Genomic DNA, 17656 nt, shown 5'->3' with positions numbered 1-17656 from the left:
AGCCCTTGGAGGGAAGCAGGGACATTTTAGGCAGCAGGCAGCAAATTATTTATCAATAGATTATTTTCTGATTGTAAAAAACAAGACTACTTAAAAAGAAACCAGACAACTCACATACGGGCTTGAGTGCAGACGGGTGTCGAAGGTCAGCCCTGTGATGTCCATAGTGTGTTCAACCGTGGCACAGGAGACTGGTGTTTGATAAGCTGAACATGAATGAAGGTGGGCACTGTAAGCCTATCGAAGGAGTCAGAGATTTCAGGGAAGGACATGAATCAATAAAATGAAAGAGGCTCAGTGAAATGAGTTTCACCATGACGGGAGAAAAACATCAGACAATAGGAAAGGCAATCCCCCAGCAGCGATGACCAGGCTTGTCTGAGGCACAGGCTCTCCACTCGTGACAGTCACACCTTGTACTGGAGATGCAGCAGGTGTTCTGCGGCCCCTCAGGAGTTCTCTACAGACACCCGGACTCTGGAGGGAGCGGTCAGTAAACACGAACACTGACGTGTATAAACACACCTCCTCTGGATTTCACTTAATATTTCCTGGAGTTTTTCCATATCAGGATGTGTTAGGCTGCTTCATTCTTTTTAACAGATGCACAGAATCCTGCTGTTTACATGTATAGTAATGTGAATGAATTTTTGAGCACATGGCTACTGATCTGCCCCATGGTTCTCTAATTCTACCTTTTCCTTCCACTGTGAAGAAGAAAAGGGATGGCAGATAAGGTATGATAGGAGATATTAACCCCAAACAGCCTCAATCTTAGTCGACACTGAGGTGAGACACCTGAAAAAGTGTGTGAGTCCATGGTGGGCTTTTTACCACCTTCAGCCTGTTTCGAAAAAAGCCGCGGGCCCAAAATAGAATCACTTATGCTAGGTCATGTCGCCAAGCTGGGGCTCAATACCTCATTTAACTAGTTCCAAGCTCCCCTGGAAATGTAGTCTCCACTGGTCAGCACCAGGGAGGACATCTGTCACACAAGGTCTCCCCATCCTCAGAGGAAGATGAAGTGGTCCACTCAATAAGACCCTTTTGTCCCCAAAGGAACGTGACTGCACCCAAAATAATCTCTTTTTCTGTTTATGACTTCCTTGTCCTGCCTTTAAACACCTTCCCCTTCCCGTAGCCCTTTGGAATGACCCTCCACCTGCTAGATGGGACACAGCCCAATTCAGTAACCACTTCATAAAGCCTAGTAGGTCTTCAAATTGACTCCATTGTTGTTTGTTAAAACAACCTCAAACTAAACGTTCCTGATTTCAAACAATGTCCTGCCCATGTTAACCCATACAGATTCACTGGGTCCTTAGTATCTTTCATGTCTTTTTAAAAAATGTTTTAGTGTTTCATTTTTGTATATTTTAAAAATTGGAACGAATAATAAAGTGTTAAATAGTCACACAACTCGAGTACAACAAAGCCACCCACAGAGATTGCCTCCAAGCCTCCATCCCTTCTTTCCCCTGGCCAATACAGCTGGTCCTCGAAGCAGGCCTCTGGGAATCAGAGGGGGAGCCTAAGAGAGGAGATGCTAGAGTGGAAAGACACTCATTCAGTTAAAATGCTTTCATTTGACAAATTTAACAACCTGTGACAATGGAACCTGAAGCTAGTGTCTATCCTGGTACCCTGGAGGGGCCTGAGCAGGGGAAGGGTATTGAGCCCCACTGGCTTCATGCCTAGTCCAACCCTCCACCGGCCACCCTGGGCTCCCAGACACTAGCCCTGGCTCCACAATGAGTCTCCCTTCCCTGGTACACAGTGGATGCCAGTTGTGTCTGGGGGTGGCTCTGTGTCCACTCCCCACAGTGGTAACTAAATAGGCACCAGTTTGTGATACGTTTCCAATCAGCCAGTAGCTAAATCCTTGGTTGTCTCATGTGCATCCCCAGATTTTCTAAAGTAAGTCTAGCCCACTTCAAGGTGGTTTTGCTCGGTCCTGCCATTTGGTAAATAGCCCAACAATGTCCTCGGCTACTATAGCTGACACACTGGAGTGTCCCTTCCGTTCACTCTAAGAGCCAACCCATCACCACCATCACTCACCTGTGCCTCCAAAATACCTCTGGACATCCTGGGCCAAACCGCCATGACTTTTGCTTTGGAGGGATCCCCCTGCTCTCAGAGAGAACCCAAGCTGTATATCAGGGGCTGACAGCTGGTCTGCACAACTTTGCAAGCCTGACTGCCTCACTTCTACTCTTGCTGGACCCCAGGGACTCCAAAGGGACAGGAGATTTTGGGGAAGACCTAAGAGGAGGGCCTCCCAGGGGATGGAGGGGCTCCAGGGGGACACGTGGTTCCTAGGGGGATGTGAAGGCTGTTGGGTGATGAGATGGGGGTCCAGAAAGACAGGGGTCTCCCAGAGGGATGATGAAGGTTTGGGGGGTAGCTCCCAGGAAATTTCAGGGCACTTCTAGAGGGAAGAGTGGCTCCTGGAACAAAAAACAGGGCTCTGGGTGTGTAAGATGGCTCCCAGGAGGATGAGGGGGATGAGGGGTCAGGGAAAAGGGGAATTTGTAGGGATGGTGAGGGGGTCCAAGAGGATGGGGCTGTGCCTTGGAAAGCTATGAGTGTACCAAGGAGAAGCCTGTGGAGGGTGCCACAGGATCCAACCCAACCAGGGCCCCAACCAGGGTACCCTATTTGGCTCTGCCTCCATCCCCTCTTCCTTTTCTTCCTAAGTGAGGGGCTGCCACAATCTCCTGCATGACTTCCTGAGGTGCCCTCACTGACCTGCATCACGGTGATGCTGCCCCTGCCATTGGAATGGTCTGCTTGTGTACTGAACATCCAGGTACGGGGCAGCTGAGAGCAGATTTGAGTTTGGTTGGAACCGTAAATCAGTGTAATGTCATGAAGGCCTCCAGTAAATCTTTGTGTCCTGAACAGAAAATGCATTCCCCTTTCTGGTCTTCTTTCCAGGAGGGCAGGGTAGGGGTCTGCTTCAGCTCGGGTACCTGGTGGCTACTCTGAGTTGCTAACCCTCAATCAATAACTCCCAAAGGCACAGATAATGTGATTCATGTCGATTTCTCAGAAATGCCTATTTCTGGGCCTCCCAAAGGGTTGGAGTATAATCCCAAGTACAGGTTGCATTTTGTAACCTTGAAAAGAGGAAGGTGGTTCCATATCCTGAAATGGTGAACAGAAGCTGCTGATTCAGAGGACAATAGCCAGGAGGCTGACCAGAACTTTCTCCAGAGTCCCAGGGATGTGAGGCAAGAATGGACTTCAGGATCTGTGTTGAGGAAGGTGGGCTCTGGAAGTGCGGGGAAGAGTGCCCTGACCATCCAGCTCATCCAGAACCACTTCGTGGATGAATATGACCACACCGTCTAGATGAGCTCCTTTCCCCAGCCCTGAATTCTGATGTGGGCTTGTTTTTTGTGTGCTTCATAGGAGTGCGTCCCCTCCTTATGGGACCTGGGAGTGGGGTAGGATAGGTGCCTGGGATGGGCTGGTGGCTTGATCACTTCATCCTAGGAGAGACGGGTGGGGTGGTCCTTAAGCACTGTCTTCCTGCAGGAAGCAAGTGGTTATCAATGGTGAGACGTGCCTGCTAGACATTTTGGACACGGAGGGCCAGGAGGAGTATAGTTCCGTATGGTATCAGTACATGCACACCGGAGAGGGTTTCCAGTGTTTGTTTACCATCGAAACCACCAAGTCCTTCAGGGACATCCACCAGTACAGGTGAGCTGCTTGCCGGCCCTCGGAGGTCCCCCGTCCCTCTGTTTATCCTATTACTGCCCGTCAGGGTCCTGGATGCATCCGTGCTTGCAGCCCACTGACTGACTCCCACCTCCTTCCTAGCAGGGAGCAAATCAAGTGCGTAAAGGACTCCTGTGATGTGCCCATGGTGCTGGTAGGGAACAAATGCGACCTGGCTGCGCACACGGTAGAGTCCTGGCAGGCACATGACCTTGCCCGCACCCATGGCATCCCCTACATGGAGACCTCAACCAGACGCACCAGGTGAGTGGGCTCCCCACCCCACAACTAGCTAGGGATTTGGCCCACCCCACCCTTGCCAGGTAACAGTGCTTATTGCCCTCTCCCCCACCCCCAAACACAGGACAGCCACTCTGGCTCTGGTTCTAGTTCCGGGACCCTCTGGGACCCTCCGGGACCCCCCGGGACTCAGCGACACCTAGAACTCTAAGTGTCCACAGAAGGCAGGGCACCAAGGGAGATCTGGACCCAGAGTCTGGGCTGACACAGCTCTAGTGAGAGGCAGAGGTCCCTGGAGAGAGTTGCCTTCAGCCAGGCTGGAGCAGCAACCTTAGGGCCGTGACCTCTCTGCCCCCAGAGAGCCCCATGGATTCTTTTTGGCCCTGCACCCTTAGTGGGCTTGGGGGCAAGGGCAGTAGGTCAGACAGGAGTGGAACACAGGGTGTTCAGGCTGGAGCTGGACCTAGGGACTGCTGTATTGGGGAGCTCCTGAGGAGCAAGCTGCCTGATGGGGGTAGCTCTGGAGTGCAGGATGAGCAGAGCCCAGCTGCCTGTGTGTGGGAGTTAGGGTAGCAAGGGGTGGGGAAGGGGCTCAGATTCTGCATGAGCTTGAGGCAGGGTTCCCTGTGGACACAGAGGCCAGAGAGTCGTAGCCATGTGCTGGGCATTGGGGCAGCTGGCTGAGTGCTGCCCTGGCTCTGTCTTGGCTGTGCCAGTCACTACCTTGAGAGTCACACCTATGAGCTGCAGTGGCCACAGAGCAGGAGGGGTGTCCTGGGCTCTACAGCTTCATCTTTAGTGGGCTGGGTGGAGCCCCTCACAGGAGTCCAGGGGGGTTCCAGGGCCAGGTCTGTTGTGTGGTCCCTGAGGTGGCCCAGGCAGGTGATGAAGGGAAAGGGACCAAGTGTTCTGGCTTCAAGCCCATGTCCAGGGGCCACCTACCTGCACCCTTCTAGTTCACTGGCAGGTTAGAGAGGGAATTCCATCACTGTGGGGGCAGCCAGGCCAGCGAGGGGTCCTGGGCTGGTGGCAGACAGGCCAGAACCTGGGCCCCTGTGGCTCCTGGACACAGGTGTGCCGCCATGGGCTCTGTGGAGGTTCCCTCCTGCAGCTGTTCCTTGGCCTTGAGGATGGCCTGGCCAGAAGGGGATCCAGGCTGCTCATGTTGGGTGGCTGGGCCTGGGGAGGCCAGCCTGTCCACTCTGGGGGGTGTCTCAATGCTAGGAGACGGGAGGAGAGGCCTGGGAGCTCGGGACACTTGCTGGAGGCCCAGGGGCATCGTGGGGGAACTCTTCAGGTTCCACAGGAAAGAGGCAGACTGGGTTAGCATCTCCAGCAGGCTGTTTATCCCCAGATGGCTGGGGCACCAGGGAATCCTCATCGCTCCCCACATGGCCACACTGGCCTGACACTGACAGCAACTCCCCAGGCCCAGCACAGTGAGTACCCAGTGCCTGGCCCTGGCCTGGTTTTCCCAAGGCTGAAGCAGAAGAGATGGACAGAGACGAGGAGGAAGGCCCTGGGGGCTCTGTCCACTGTCTGCTGCCCCAGGAGGGTGAATTGGGAGGGGACTGGGTCTTGAGCCCACCTGACAGATCACACTTCATCCTTCATAGCTGGGCCATGGAGGCCCGAAGGTGTCTGAGCTCCACCTCATCCTCCAGGACCCAGGTCTGGGACAGTGTGTCCTGCAGAAACTCCCAAAGACCTTTCAGGGACAGAGCTTAGCCACCCAGGGTTGGGCCTGGCTCCTCTGGAGGGCAGGACTGAGGTTGGTCAATGAAACACTGAAGGAACCACTTGGTGATATAAATGCCAGTGCACATCTGTTCCTCGTCCTGACGGAAGGGCAGAAAGCGTTGAGGACCCACCCAGTGGCCAGAAACCTCCTTGTGCCAGGGCCCCATGGATCCAAGAGGACACACTTCCCATAGCTCTGCTCCACCCCGAGGGTGCCCCTGGGCCCAGCAGGAGAAGGAACAAGACACCAGACTCTTGCCAGATACGGAAGGGCTCTGCATGTCCCCCACCCCTGCCCAGGCTATGGGGAAGTGCCTCTGGGGTGCTTCTACTCACCACGTGCTTCTTCAGCTTTGAGAGCGCTTTGCCTAGAATGTGCTCATGGTGGCCCTGGAATCTCAGCAGTTTGGGGCACCCTGGAATGAAGAAGCCTGAGGAGGTCCCAAGCCCCCCAGCAATCAGGGCCTTCTCCCCCACCAGGTGGGGGGTGAGTCCTGGCATGTACCTCTTCTCCCATGCCCTGACTCCAGTGTGTGCCCACAGCCCTCCTGAGCCCTGGCTGGATACGCTCTTCCTAGAGAGCAGGACTATCTTCCAAGCTTGGGGTGGCAGGGCAGAGGACCCTCCTCTTCACAGAGACCCAGCTGGGTTGGTGTCCTGTGCTAAGGACCAGGCCCGTCTGACCCAGCACCCTCTTTTCTGCAGTGGCCACAGCAGGGGACAAGGGGGTCCCCAGCACCGAGGGGCAGAGAGTGTCCCCCATGGGGAGGGTGATGGGGAGTCAGGCTGGGGGTGCACAGGAGTAGGACATGCTGCCACCCGGGCTCTGTCTGGGTGTGGGCTGGCGGGGTGCTGGGGCAGTCGAACAGGCAGCCAGACAGGAGGCTGAAGGACCAGCAGAGATGCAAGAATGGTCAGCAGATGGTGGGGCTGGTGGCCATGGCTACAGGACCCTGAAGGCGACCTGGGGAGGCAGTGCCCTTTGCCAGGGGGGAGGCAGGCAGAGTGCAGTCCCTGCTGGAGCAGCCCTTCAGGGTGGCTCTCCTGAGCTCCAAGTCCCATCCAGCAGCCCAGCCGGCCCCCTACCTTCCATGGCATGCCTTTCTTTGGTCATCAGCTGAGCCAGCACCCAGAAGGCATCCTCCTCACTCAAGAACACTAGCAGGATGGCCGAGATCTGGTTCATGCCCTGGCAGTAGCCCACCTCCTGCAAGAGCCAGGCCACATGGAAGGTGACTACACCGAGGACACCTCTGTGCCCTCCCCTGGCACTGGCATCAGGCTCCCAGAGCTTCCTTATAGCCCAGTCTCACAGAGGGCACCCCCAGAAGGCGAGGAGAGCAAGGTGCAGGGCCGCCCGGACAGCTCAGGTGCTGGCACCACACAGCCCCTCTCCTGAGCCCTTTGGATGCCGTCCCAGGGTCCCCTCAGAGAAGCAGGAAGTACCTAAGTGAGGTGTACCAGGGTGAAGGGGACCAGCGAGGTCTGGAGACCCCCACCAGGAGTGCAGGTGGGGGACTGACTGTGGCATATGGGAGGGTCCACAGGGACAGCGGGGCCAAGACACCGCCATGGACCCCGTGGAGTGTCTGGACCCTTCCGGAATGCGTGGCAAAGTGGGAGCAGCCTCCTTGGGAGCCGTGTCCTGGTGTGTCACATTATTAAGCAGTTCAGGGTAATGGCAACCTTCCTCCTCGCCCAGTTTCTGATTAGTGCTAAGGTATTTCAGGATCCAAACCCAGGTTTTACAACAACAGCAATGTATGCTAGAACACCTGGCAGCCCCAGGACCCAAGGACTCAGCTGCCATCCCTCCCCAGTAGTGAGGTCTGCACCCAGCCCCTTGCCTTGGTCCTAGATTAGAGAGCCCCTCTCTTGTCTCTCTGTGACAGTGGGAGCTGGGGTCCGAACTAGTAGGTCATGTTTGGTCACAAATACTGAAGACAAAGGACACCCATGAGGCAGCACGCCTCGCTGCGGGGATACTCCCAGTGTTGTACACGGGATAGGCGAAGAGCACGTGGAACAGGGCTTGCTGCCTAGGAAAGGGGACAGCAGGGTGCGTTGGTTTGCTCTTGTCTGGTCAACCATACATTAAGTCTGGTGAGGCTCAGCAACCAGCCACTCAGGCCCTGCAGTGTTCAGGGCACCTTGCGGTGTGACGTTTCTTTGGGGTCAGCCCCCCACTCCAGCCCTGAGCACCTGCTCCACCCTGAATGTCCCCTTTGGAGCCAGGCACTCTTAGTGCACCTGCTTTCGGCAGCTCCTGCTGCCTCTCCTCCCCATGGTCTGGCTTGTTCCAGATGTCCTGCGAATGCAACCATGCCCGAGTCTGGCTTCCTTCCCTGAGCCAAACGCAGCGCAGGTGCATCCATGGCATTCAAGCATCGATAGCTCGTTCCTTTGCGTCACTGAATTGTATTCTGTTCTACAGGTTACAAGTGTTTGTTCATCCAAGAGTATCTTTGTTGCTTCCAGGTTTGAGCCGTCGTGAAGGAAGCAGGGAACGTTCATGCAGGGTTTACGAAGATAAAGGTTTTCACATCAGTTGGGTCAGTATCTATGAGCACTTCGGGGTGTATGGTGAGGCTCGGTTCAGCTTTGTTAGAAGCTGCCAGAATGCCTTCCAGCATTGCTGCATGACTCTGCACCCCTGCTCCTGCTGCTGCATGAGCCCGCCAGCCCTGGGGGCCGTCAGCCTCTCTGATAGGCATGTGCTGGTGTGTGCTAGTGTGTGCTGGTGGGGATGGGAAGGTTCGGGGTGTTGTCACCTGGTGCTCTGTCATAGCATACACACACTGTATGAATGCACATCCGTGTGTGTGTGTGCACCTTCTTTGCTCAAACATCTGTTTAGATCTTGTGCCCATTTTGTGCCTCATCCCGGTTAGATAACCAAAGTTCTTGTCCTCAGTCTGCCAGGGCCCCGCATTAGATGAGCAATCTGAAATCTCTCTCCTGCTTTGTACATTTCCTTCTTATTTTGTTTCCAGGTGTGCTGCGTGGGCAGGGCCTACTCCTCATGTCGGGGCCGGTCTCTGAGAGGTGCGTGGCAAGGTGCCCATAGGATGATGGATGTTTGGGGTGGTGACTGGGGCTTCAGGGTTGCTGGAGGCTGGCCAACCCTGGACCAGGTGTCACAGGTCAGCAATGACCCAACTGCACTCTGAAGGCCAAGGCTGTCATAGGGGCCACCCAGGATCAGGGGGTACAAGGCACCTCCCTCAGTGAAGGAGCATTGATGTTTCATCCTGAGACAGGTGTAGGACAGCCCCATAGGAAGCCCCAGTCCAGGCGGCTCCTCAGCGCCAACCTTGGCAGCCCTCAAGGTCGGCCTCTCTGGAGCCCTGGGGTTTGAAACACATCCCTGGCCACCGCCCTCTCCATGCAGAGAGCTCCATCTCCTGCACCCCAACCTGTCTGGGTGCATGAGGTATTCCCATCCCTCCAGCTCAGTCCCCCGCATCATCAGGTTCTCTGCCGGCATTCAGGGACTCAACCAGAAACCTGGGTTTCTGATGAGAACAGACTTTCCAGAGAACACCAAGGTGGCCAAGAAGGTGCGAACACAGGCTGCACACTAAGGATGTGCACTAAAGCCTTGCAGGGTGCTGATGTGTGTTGTGGGCGTGCATACAAAGGGATCCCTGTTTTTTACGACGCATATGGAAACATCTCCAGATAAAGTAGACCCAAGGTCTCAGGTTTGCTGTGACACTCTTGCTGCTGGGGAAGAGTGTGATGAGCACAGAACCCCGGGCTGGACCGGATGACAGCATCAGGGGGTTCATCATAGTATTTATCTTTACAAATGATGGAAATTTTCTAAAATAAAATGCAAAAAAAAATCAGAAATAAATAAAAACACCAACAGTGGGTATCATTTTGACCTGTTAGACTGGCATTTGGTCTATGTGCGTCCTTGTCCAGCCTTGTCTGTGCTGCCTGGCCCCCAGCTCTCCTTAGTGCCTCCCCACACCCCACAGCCCCTGCTGTACACGTGGCCAGCTCCACATGACACTTTGGGCCTCAGCTCACAGAGCGATGCCAGGAGCCTCTTGTCCTGTCACCCTCCCCATCTCCGCAGAGCCTAGCATGGGGCACATGGGTCATCCAGAGTACGTTTACCATGCGGTAGTATTTCTTGTGCTGCTGTCAATCTCTCCTCTCCTTAGACACTCTGCATTCCCCATCCAGAGGACCCCTGTGCCTCTCCTGCCCCTGGGCCCCCCAGGAACCCTGCTTGCTCAGCAGCGTCACCTGACACCATAGCAGTTCTAGAGCATGATGTGTTTGCAGAAGGTCTGGTTTGGTCCAGGTTGATCTGCATTACGTCCTGGGAGAAGAGCTTGGCTTGCTCCTTCATTTTCTGTGGGAGGAACTGGGGAGGATGAGCCCGTGCCAGAGACACAGAATCCTAACTGCCACCAGCTTCCATCCTCAGCAGGGAGCTCTGGTAGCCGCCACATGAGTGTGTCCTTCAGAAACCTCCTTCCTTCCCTTGTCTCTGAAGCCAGGGATGCTCACAAGTGCCCACCATGCCGGCGATGCCCTAGTCAGGGTTCCTGCTCAGCACCCCTGGGCAGGGAGGGGACTCCCAAGAGTCAGCCCGAAGCTTCTCCCCTCCCCAACACAGGAGTCTGTCCAGGACTGAGCCCAAGCCTGGACCTTGAGCCTCCCCTGGGAAGCTGCTCCCAGAGTGCAGGCCCATCTCAGGGCACTTGGGGAGGCAGGATGGGTCGGGGAGGCCTCTGCTCCTGATGCCCACCTGAATCCTACAGCCAGAGAGGTGAGGCAGGGACCAGCCATTCTCCCCTCCCATTCCCACCCATGAGCTCATTCTGTTTTGCCGAGCAGGAATCTGGCACCAGCCCACCTGCTAGGTCCCCACTCTGGGCTCTGGGAACGGAAGGACTGCTGGGGGCTCCAAACCTCCAGCTCCAGGGTGTTGGCTCCCATCACGCTGATGCTAAGCCCGCCCTGGAGGAGTGCAGAGCCCCACAGCCCAGACACCCCCACTGTCAAACCCTTATTCCTGAAGGAAAAAGTATCCTCGGGGCTCTGCATAGAGCTGATAATGTGTGTTTCCCAGTTTTAAGTTTTGTTTGCTTCTATTGAGAAAACCCTCAACCTCTGCATGGTGTCCCACACCCAGCCAATTTCCTGGGGTCCCGTCCTGATTCTGATTCACAGGGCTTCGCATCATGTCCTGAGATTTCCAAGTCCGAGATCATATCACCTGTGGGGGAAGCTCATTTCTTGTTTCTTTTTTCCTGTGTAATACTTTTATTTTCTCATCTGATTTTATTGGCTAATAGTACTGAAACCATTCTGAGTACCAGGGATGATAGTAAACATCTCTGTTTCTGACTTCCCTATTTTAAGGGGAATGGCTTCAGCATTTCATGGTTCCTCATGATATTTGCTGCTTTTCTTACAAAGTTTTTAAACATTTGGTTTCTTTCCACTCTTACATTACTTATGATTTTGTTCACAATTTAGATAAGACTGTCGGATTTTATTCTTTGGCTTTCTGGAATCTGCTTATGTCCTCAAGTGGTTCTTCCTTGTGAAAGGGTGATGAGGTATTTCGGACCCACAGGCTGGTTCTGGAGTGTGCACCATCCAGTCACCATGGGTCACCTGTTCTAAATGCAGAGCTGTGCGTCTGTGGTTAGTGTGAAGTGGGTAGTGGCTTTCCTCTCTGGTACTCTCAGCTGGGTTTTGAGGGGCCCAAGGGGTCTCCCTTGGGTAGAGACAGAGGGCTGAGGGGCGGCAGCATAGCCAAGGGCAGGGTCCTCTCTGGAGGTGGGCAAAGACCCCTGTCTTGTCCCAGTTGAGTCTTTTTCTTCCCTTTTTTTCTCTGTTTTTAAAATTTAAATTCAATTAATTAACATATAGTGTATTATTAGATTCAGAGGTAGAGTTCAGTGATTCATCAGTTGTATATAACACCCTGTGCTCGTTACATCATATCCCCTCCTTAATGTCCATCACCCAGTTACCCCATCCTCCCATCCCCTCCCCTCCAGCAACCCTCAGTTTGTTTCCTATGATTCAGAGTCTCTTATGGTTTAACTCCCTCTCTGACTCTGTCTTGTTTTATTTTTCCCTCCCTTCTCCTATGCTCTTCTGTTTTGTTTCTTAAATTCCACATATGAGTGAAATCATATAATTGTCCTTCTCTGATTGACTTATTTCACTTAGCATAATACCCTCTAGTTCTATCCACGTCGTTGCATCTTTATCCATTCATCTGTTGATGGACATCTGGGCTCTTTCTACAGTTTGGCTATTGTGGACATTGCTGCTATAAACATCGGGGTGCACGTTCCCCTTTGAATCACTACATTTGTATCTTTGGGGTAAATACCTAGCAGTGCAATCGCTGGGTCATTGGATAGCTCTATTTTTAACTTTTTGAGGAACCTCCATACTGTTTTCCAGAGTGGCTGCACCAGCTCGCATTCCCACCAGCAGTATAAGAGGATTCCCCTTTCTCTGCATTCTCACCAACATTGGCTGTTTCCTCACTTGTTAATTTTAGTCATTCTGACTGGTGTGAGGTGGTAACTCATTGGGGTTTTGATTTATATATACCTGATGCTGAGTGATGTTGAGCATTTTTGCATGTGTCTGTTGGCCATTTGGATGTCTCCTTTGGAGAAATGTCTGTTCATGTCTTCTGCCCATTTCTTGATTGAATTATTTGTTCTTTGGGTGTTGAGTGTGATAAGTTCTTTATAGATTTCAGACACTAGCCCTTCATCTGATAAGAAATTTGCAAATATCTTCTCTCATTCTATAGGTTTTCTTTTGGTTTTGTGTACTGTTTCCTTTGCTGTGCACAAGCTTTTTATCTTGATTAAGTTCCAATAGCTCATTTTTGCTTTTGTTTCCCTTGCCTCTGGAGACATGCTTAGCAAGAAGTTGTTGCTGCCAAGGTCAAAGAGGTTGCTGCCTGTGTTCTCCTCTAGGATTTTGATGGATTCAGGTCTCACATTTAGGTCTTTCATCCATTTTGAGTCTATTTTTGTGTATGGTGTAAGAAAATGATCCATTCTCATTTTTCTGCCTGTGGCTGTCCAATTTTCCCAACACCATTTGTTGACGAGACTGTCTTTTTTCCATTGGATATTCTTTCCCACATTGTTGAAGATTAATTGACCATAGAGTTGAGGATCCATTTCTGGGTTCTCTATTCTCTTCCATTGATCTATGTGTCTGTTTTTGTGCCAGTACCATACTGTCTTGATGATTACAACTTTGTAATGTAGTTTGAAGCCCGGAATTGTGATGCCACCAGCTTCGGTTTTCTTTTTCAACATTCCTTTGGCTATTCAGATTCTTTTCTGGTTCCATACAAAGTTTAGGATTACTTGTTCAAGCTCTGTGAAAAATGTTGATGGTATTTTGATAAGGATTACATTGAAAATATAAATTTCTCTAGGTAGCATAGACATTTTAACAATATTTGCTTTTCCATTCCATGAGCATGGAATGTTTTTCCATTTTTTGTGTCTTTTTCCATTTCTTTCATAAGTATTCTATAGTTTTCAGAGTACAGATCCTTTACCTCTTTGGTTAGGCTTATTCCTAGCTATCTTATGGTTTTTGGTGCAGTTGTAAAAGGGATCAATTCATTAATTTCTCATTCTTCTGCCTCATTAATAGTATATAGAAATACAACTGATTTCCGTGCATTGATTTTATATCCTGCCACTTTGCTGAATTCCTGCATGAGTTCTAGAAATTTTGGGGTGGAGTCATGTGGGTTTTCCACATCGAGTACCATGTTATCTGTGAAGAGGGAGAGTTTGACTTCTTCTTTACTAATTTTGATACTTTTTTTTTTTTCCAATGTATGATTGTTGAGGCAAGGACTTCTAGTACTATGTTGAACGGTGGTGAGAGTAGACATCCCTGTCATGTTTCTGATCTTAGAAGAAAAGCTCTCATTTTTTCCCTTTTGAGAATGATATTTACTGTGTGCTTTTTATATATGGCTTTTATGATATTGCGGTATGTTCCCTCTATCCCTACACTGTGGAGAGTTTTAATTGAGATAAGATACTGTACTTTGTCAAATGCTTTTCTTCATCTATTGGGAGAATTATATGGTTCTTTTTCTTTCTTTTATTAATGTAGTGTATCACATTGATTGATTTGTGGATGTTCAACCACCCTTGCAGCCCAGGAATAAATCCCACTTGGCCATGGCGAATGATACTTTTAATGTACTGTTGGATCTTTTTGGCTAGTATCTTGGTGAGAATTTTTACATCCATGTTCATCAAGGATATTGGTCTGTCATTCTCCCTTTTGGTGGGGTCTTTGTCTGGTTTGGGTTCAAGATAATGCTGGCCTCATAAAATGAGTTTGGAAGTTTTTCTTCTGTTTTTATTTTTTGGAAAAACTTCAGAAGAATATGTATTAATTCTTCTTTAAATGTTTGGTAGAATTCCACTGGGAAGCAGTCTGGCCCTGAACTCTTGCTTGTTGGGAGATTTTTGATTACTGCTTTAATTTCCTTGCTGGTTATGGGACTGTTCCAATTTTCTATTTTTTCCTGTTTCAGTTTTGGTAGTTTATAGGTTTCTAGGAATGCATCCATTTCTTCCAGATTGCCTAACTTGCTGGCAGATAGTTGCTCCTAATATGTTCTTATAATTTTACTTCTTCAGTGTTGGTAGTGATCGCTCCTCTTTCATTCATGATTTTATTTATTTGGATCCTTTCTCTTTTCTTTTTGATATATCTGACTAGGGGTTTATTGATCTTATTAATTCCTTCAAAGAACTGGCTTCTAGTTTCATTGATCTGGTCTATGCTTTTGGTTTCTATTTCATTGATTTCTGCTCTTATCTTTATTAATTCTCTTCTTTTCCTGGATTTAGGCTTTATTTGCTGCTCTTTCTCCAGCTCCTTTAGGTGTAAGGTTAGGTGGTATATTTGAGACTTCTTGTTTCTTGAGAAAGGCTTATATTGCTATATACTTCTGTCTTAGGACCACCTTTGCTGCATCCCAAAGGTTTTGAAGAGTTGTCTTTTCTTTTTCATTTGTTTCCATGAATTGTTTAAATTCTTTAATTTCCTGGTTGACCCATTCATTCTCTAGTAGGATGCTCTTTAACCTCCATGTATTTGTGTTCCTTCCAAATTTTTTCTTGATATTGAGTTCAAATTTCAAAGCATTGTAGTCTAAAAATATGTAGGGAATAATCCCAATATTTTGGTACCTGTTGAGACCTGACTTGTGACCCAGTATGTGATCTATTCTGGAGACTGTTCCATGTGCACTCGAGAAGATTTAGGATGGAATGCTCTGAATATATCTGTGAAGTCCATCTTGTCCAGTGTGTCATTTAAAATCCTTGTTTCCTTGTTGATCTTCTACTTGGATGATCTGTCCTCTGCTGTGAATGGGATGTTAAAGACCCCTATTAATATTGTATTATTATCAATGTGTTTATTTAATTTGGTTATTAATTGGTTTATATAATTGGCTGCTCCCATGTTAGGGGCATAAATATTTATAATTGTTAGCTTTTCTTGTAGGATAGACACTTTAATTATGAGATAGTGTCCCTTTTCATCTCTTATTGCAGTCTTTGGTTTAAAATCTAATTTCTCTGATATAAGGATTGCTAGCCCAGCTTTCTTTTGATGTCTATTAGCATGATAAATATTTCCCCACCCCCTCACTTTCAATCTGGGGATTTTTTTTGGTCTAAAATGAGTGTCTTGTAGACAGCATATTGATGGGTGATTAATCAGATTAATTAATTAATTAATATTTAATTAATCAGATTTATTTAATCTAATACTCTATTATCTTTTGATTAGAGCATTTAGCCCATTTACTTCAGAGTAACTATTGAGAGATATGAATTTAGTGCCTTTGGATTACCTTTAATATCACTATTTCTGTATATTGTCTGTTCCTTTCTGACCTATGCTATTTTTGGGCTCTCTCTTCACATAAAGGATCCTCTACAATATTTCTTACAGGGTTGGTTTAGTGATCACAAATTCTTTTAGTTTCTGTTTGTCCCGAAAGCTCTTTATCTGTCCTTGTATTCTGAATGACAGCCTTGCTGGATAAAGTATTCTTGTCTGCATATTTTTCTCATTTAGCATCCTGTGGTTCATGGTTTATGGCAACACCAAGCTGAAAGCCCACTCCTAGGATCTCTGTTTGCAACCTGCTTCCCTGCACTGATGCCGAGAAACCCTGCTGCGCTCAGGTACCCCCACTCTTCCTGTGACCCCAGGTATCACTGTCCCATTTAGGATTCCACCCTGCTTTGCCACCTGAGCACATTTCAGGAAGGGACGTCTCCCACCGAAACAGACTTCTAAAAGTTCCAGTTTTGCATTTTGCTGCTATATCACTTTCTGGTAGCTGACTTATGGAGGCTCCCTCCCCCGGGGTTTATCTTTCAAAATATCACCTCGGATTCACTTCTCTACATCTCCTACTTTGCCAAAAGTGGTCACTCTTCTATTTGTAGAATTCCAGCAATTCTTTTCTTAAATCTCCAGTTGAGTTCACAGGTGTTCAGCATGATTTGATAGCTATCTATTTGAATTCCAGGGATCAGATGAAACTAGGGTCCCCTACTCTTCTGCCATCTTCTTTTTCCTCCTTTCACAAATCATCTTCTTTATTGGATTTATACACTTTAAATGGATGGATTTTATGCTGTGTAAATTACACCTCAAAATGGCCAGTCTTTCCACCCTCTCTAGAAGCTGGAGAGTGGTAATGTTTTACTCTCTTAGGTCATTGACTGGGAGGACAACCAGGAGGTGCTTGAGGTGCTGGCAGTGGTCCACATCTTGATCTGAACTGTGGCTACAAGTGTATTTACTTGGGAAAGTTCCCCGGGGCATTACATTTGTGCAATTTACTGCATTTAGGTTTACAACAACAAGAGATTAACAAAGCATTTTAAAAAAGCTTTATAAATGGAAAAAAGGTAATTTTTTAAAGATTTTATTTATTCGTTTGAGAAAGAGAGAGACAGAGAGAGCACAAGCGGGGAAAGCAGAAGAGGGAGAGCGAGAGCAAGCAGGGAGCCTGACATGGGGCTTGATCCTAGGACCCTGGGATCATGACCTAAGCCAAAAGCAGACACTTAACTGACTGAGACACCCAGGCACCCCTTTTTAAAAGGTTTTTTTAATCATACTTTTCTTATGGTAAACAATTCAGTAATATTCCCATTTTTCTAATAGATTTTATAATCAATCAGTTACATTTTTATTATTTTTCCATCAATTGGAATGATAAATGTTTTTTCTATACGATATTTATAAAGTAAATTAAATTCTTATTTCAAATGTTAAAGTAATCTTGCATTTCTAAAATAAGATCACAAGGATTATTCTGTATTGTTCTTATAAAAAAATCAGTGCATATATTATATTAAATTAGCCACATTTAAACAGAAATGTACTACTTCCAACCTCACAGAAAATTCTCTAACTACAGTTTACCTAAAACAGAAGTCAGTAGCCATAAATTTGAAGATCCTTCTATAGTTTTAAATTTGGTAATATATTTCTAATTAACATGTGAGCTAAAGAAATAATCACAATGAATGCAATCACAATTTTTATATGTATTACAAGAAAAACATAAGAGCAAATGTCTGTCTTGTGAAATATAATAGTGTATATAAGATTTTTTTCTTCACCCATGTTCACAAAGAGATTAGACTGAGAGCTATGTTTTGTTATAAAAGCTATATTGGGAAGCATTTCTTTTTTTCTATTACTGAAAGATTTTATAGCCATATAGGTAAATCCTCAACTTTCGTTGTGTAAGGGTACTGCTATTTTTTCATATCCTTTTGTTGTTGTTGTGTTGTTGTTGTTGTTAATTGAAGTGTAGTTGACATATATTCAATTTCATATGTATGACATAAGGATTTCAAAATTC

General features: G+C 48.2%; 3 pseudogenes; 1 reads left to right on the top strand and 2 right to left on the bottom strand.

The window, feature by feature from the left end:
- The first annotated feature begins 425 nt into the window (after nucleotides 1–425).
- Nucleotides 426–4180, top strand: LOC123781613 (GTPase HRas-like; annotated as a pseudogene).
- Nucleotides 4181–4561: 381 nt separating this feature from the next.
- On the bottom strand, nucleotides 4562–5350 carry LOC148107763 (uncharacterized; annotated as a pseudogene).
- Nucleotides 5347–10075, bottom strand: LOC148107762 (USP6 N-terminal-like protein; annotated as a pseudogene).
- Nucleotides 10076–17656: the final 7581 nt, after the last annotated feature.

The sequence above is a fragment of the Ursus americanus genome, chromosome 25 (assembly GCF_024610735.1).
Source record: "Ursus americanus isolate L20-20 chromosome 25, mUrsAme1.1.p, whole genome shotgun sequence".
NCBI lineage: Eukaryota > Metazoa > Chordata > Mammalia > Carnivora > Ursidae > Ursus > Ursus americanus.
The sequence above is the reverse complement of the archived record's forward strand: the minus strand, read 5'-3'. Positions and strand labels throughout refer to the sequence as shown.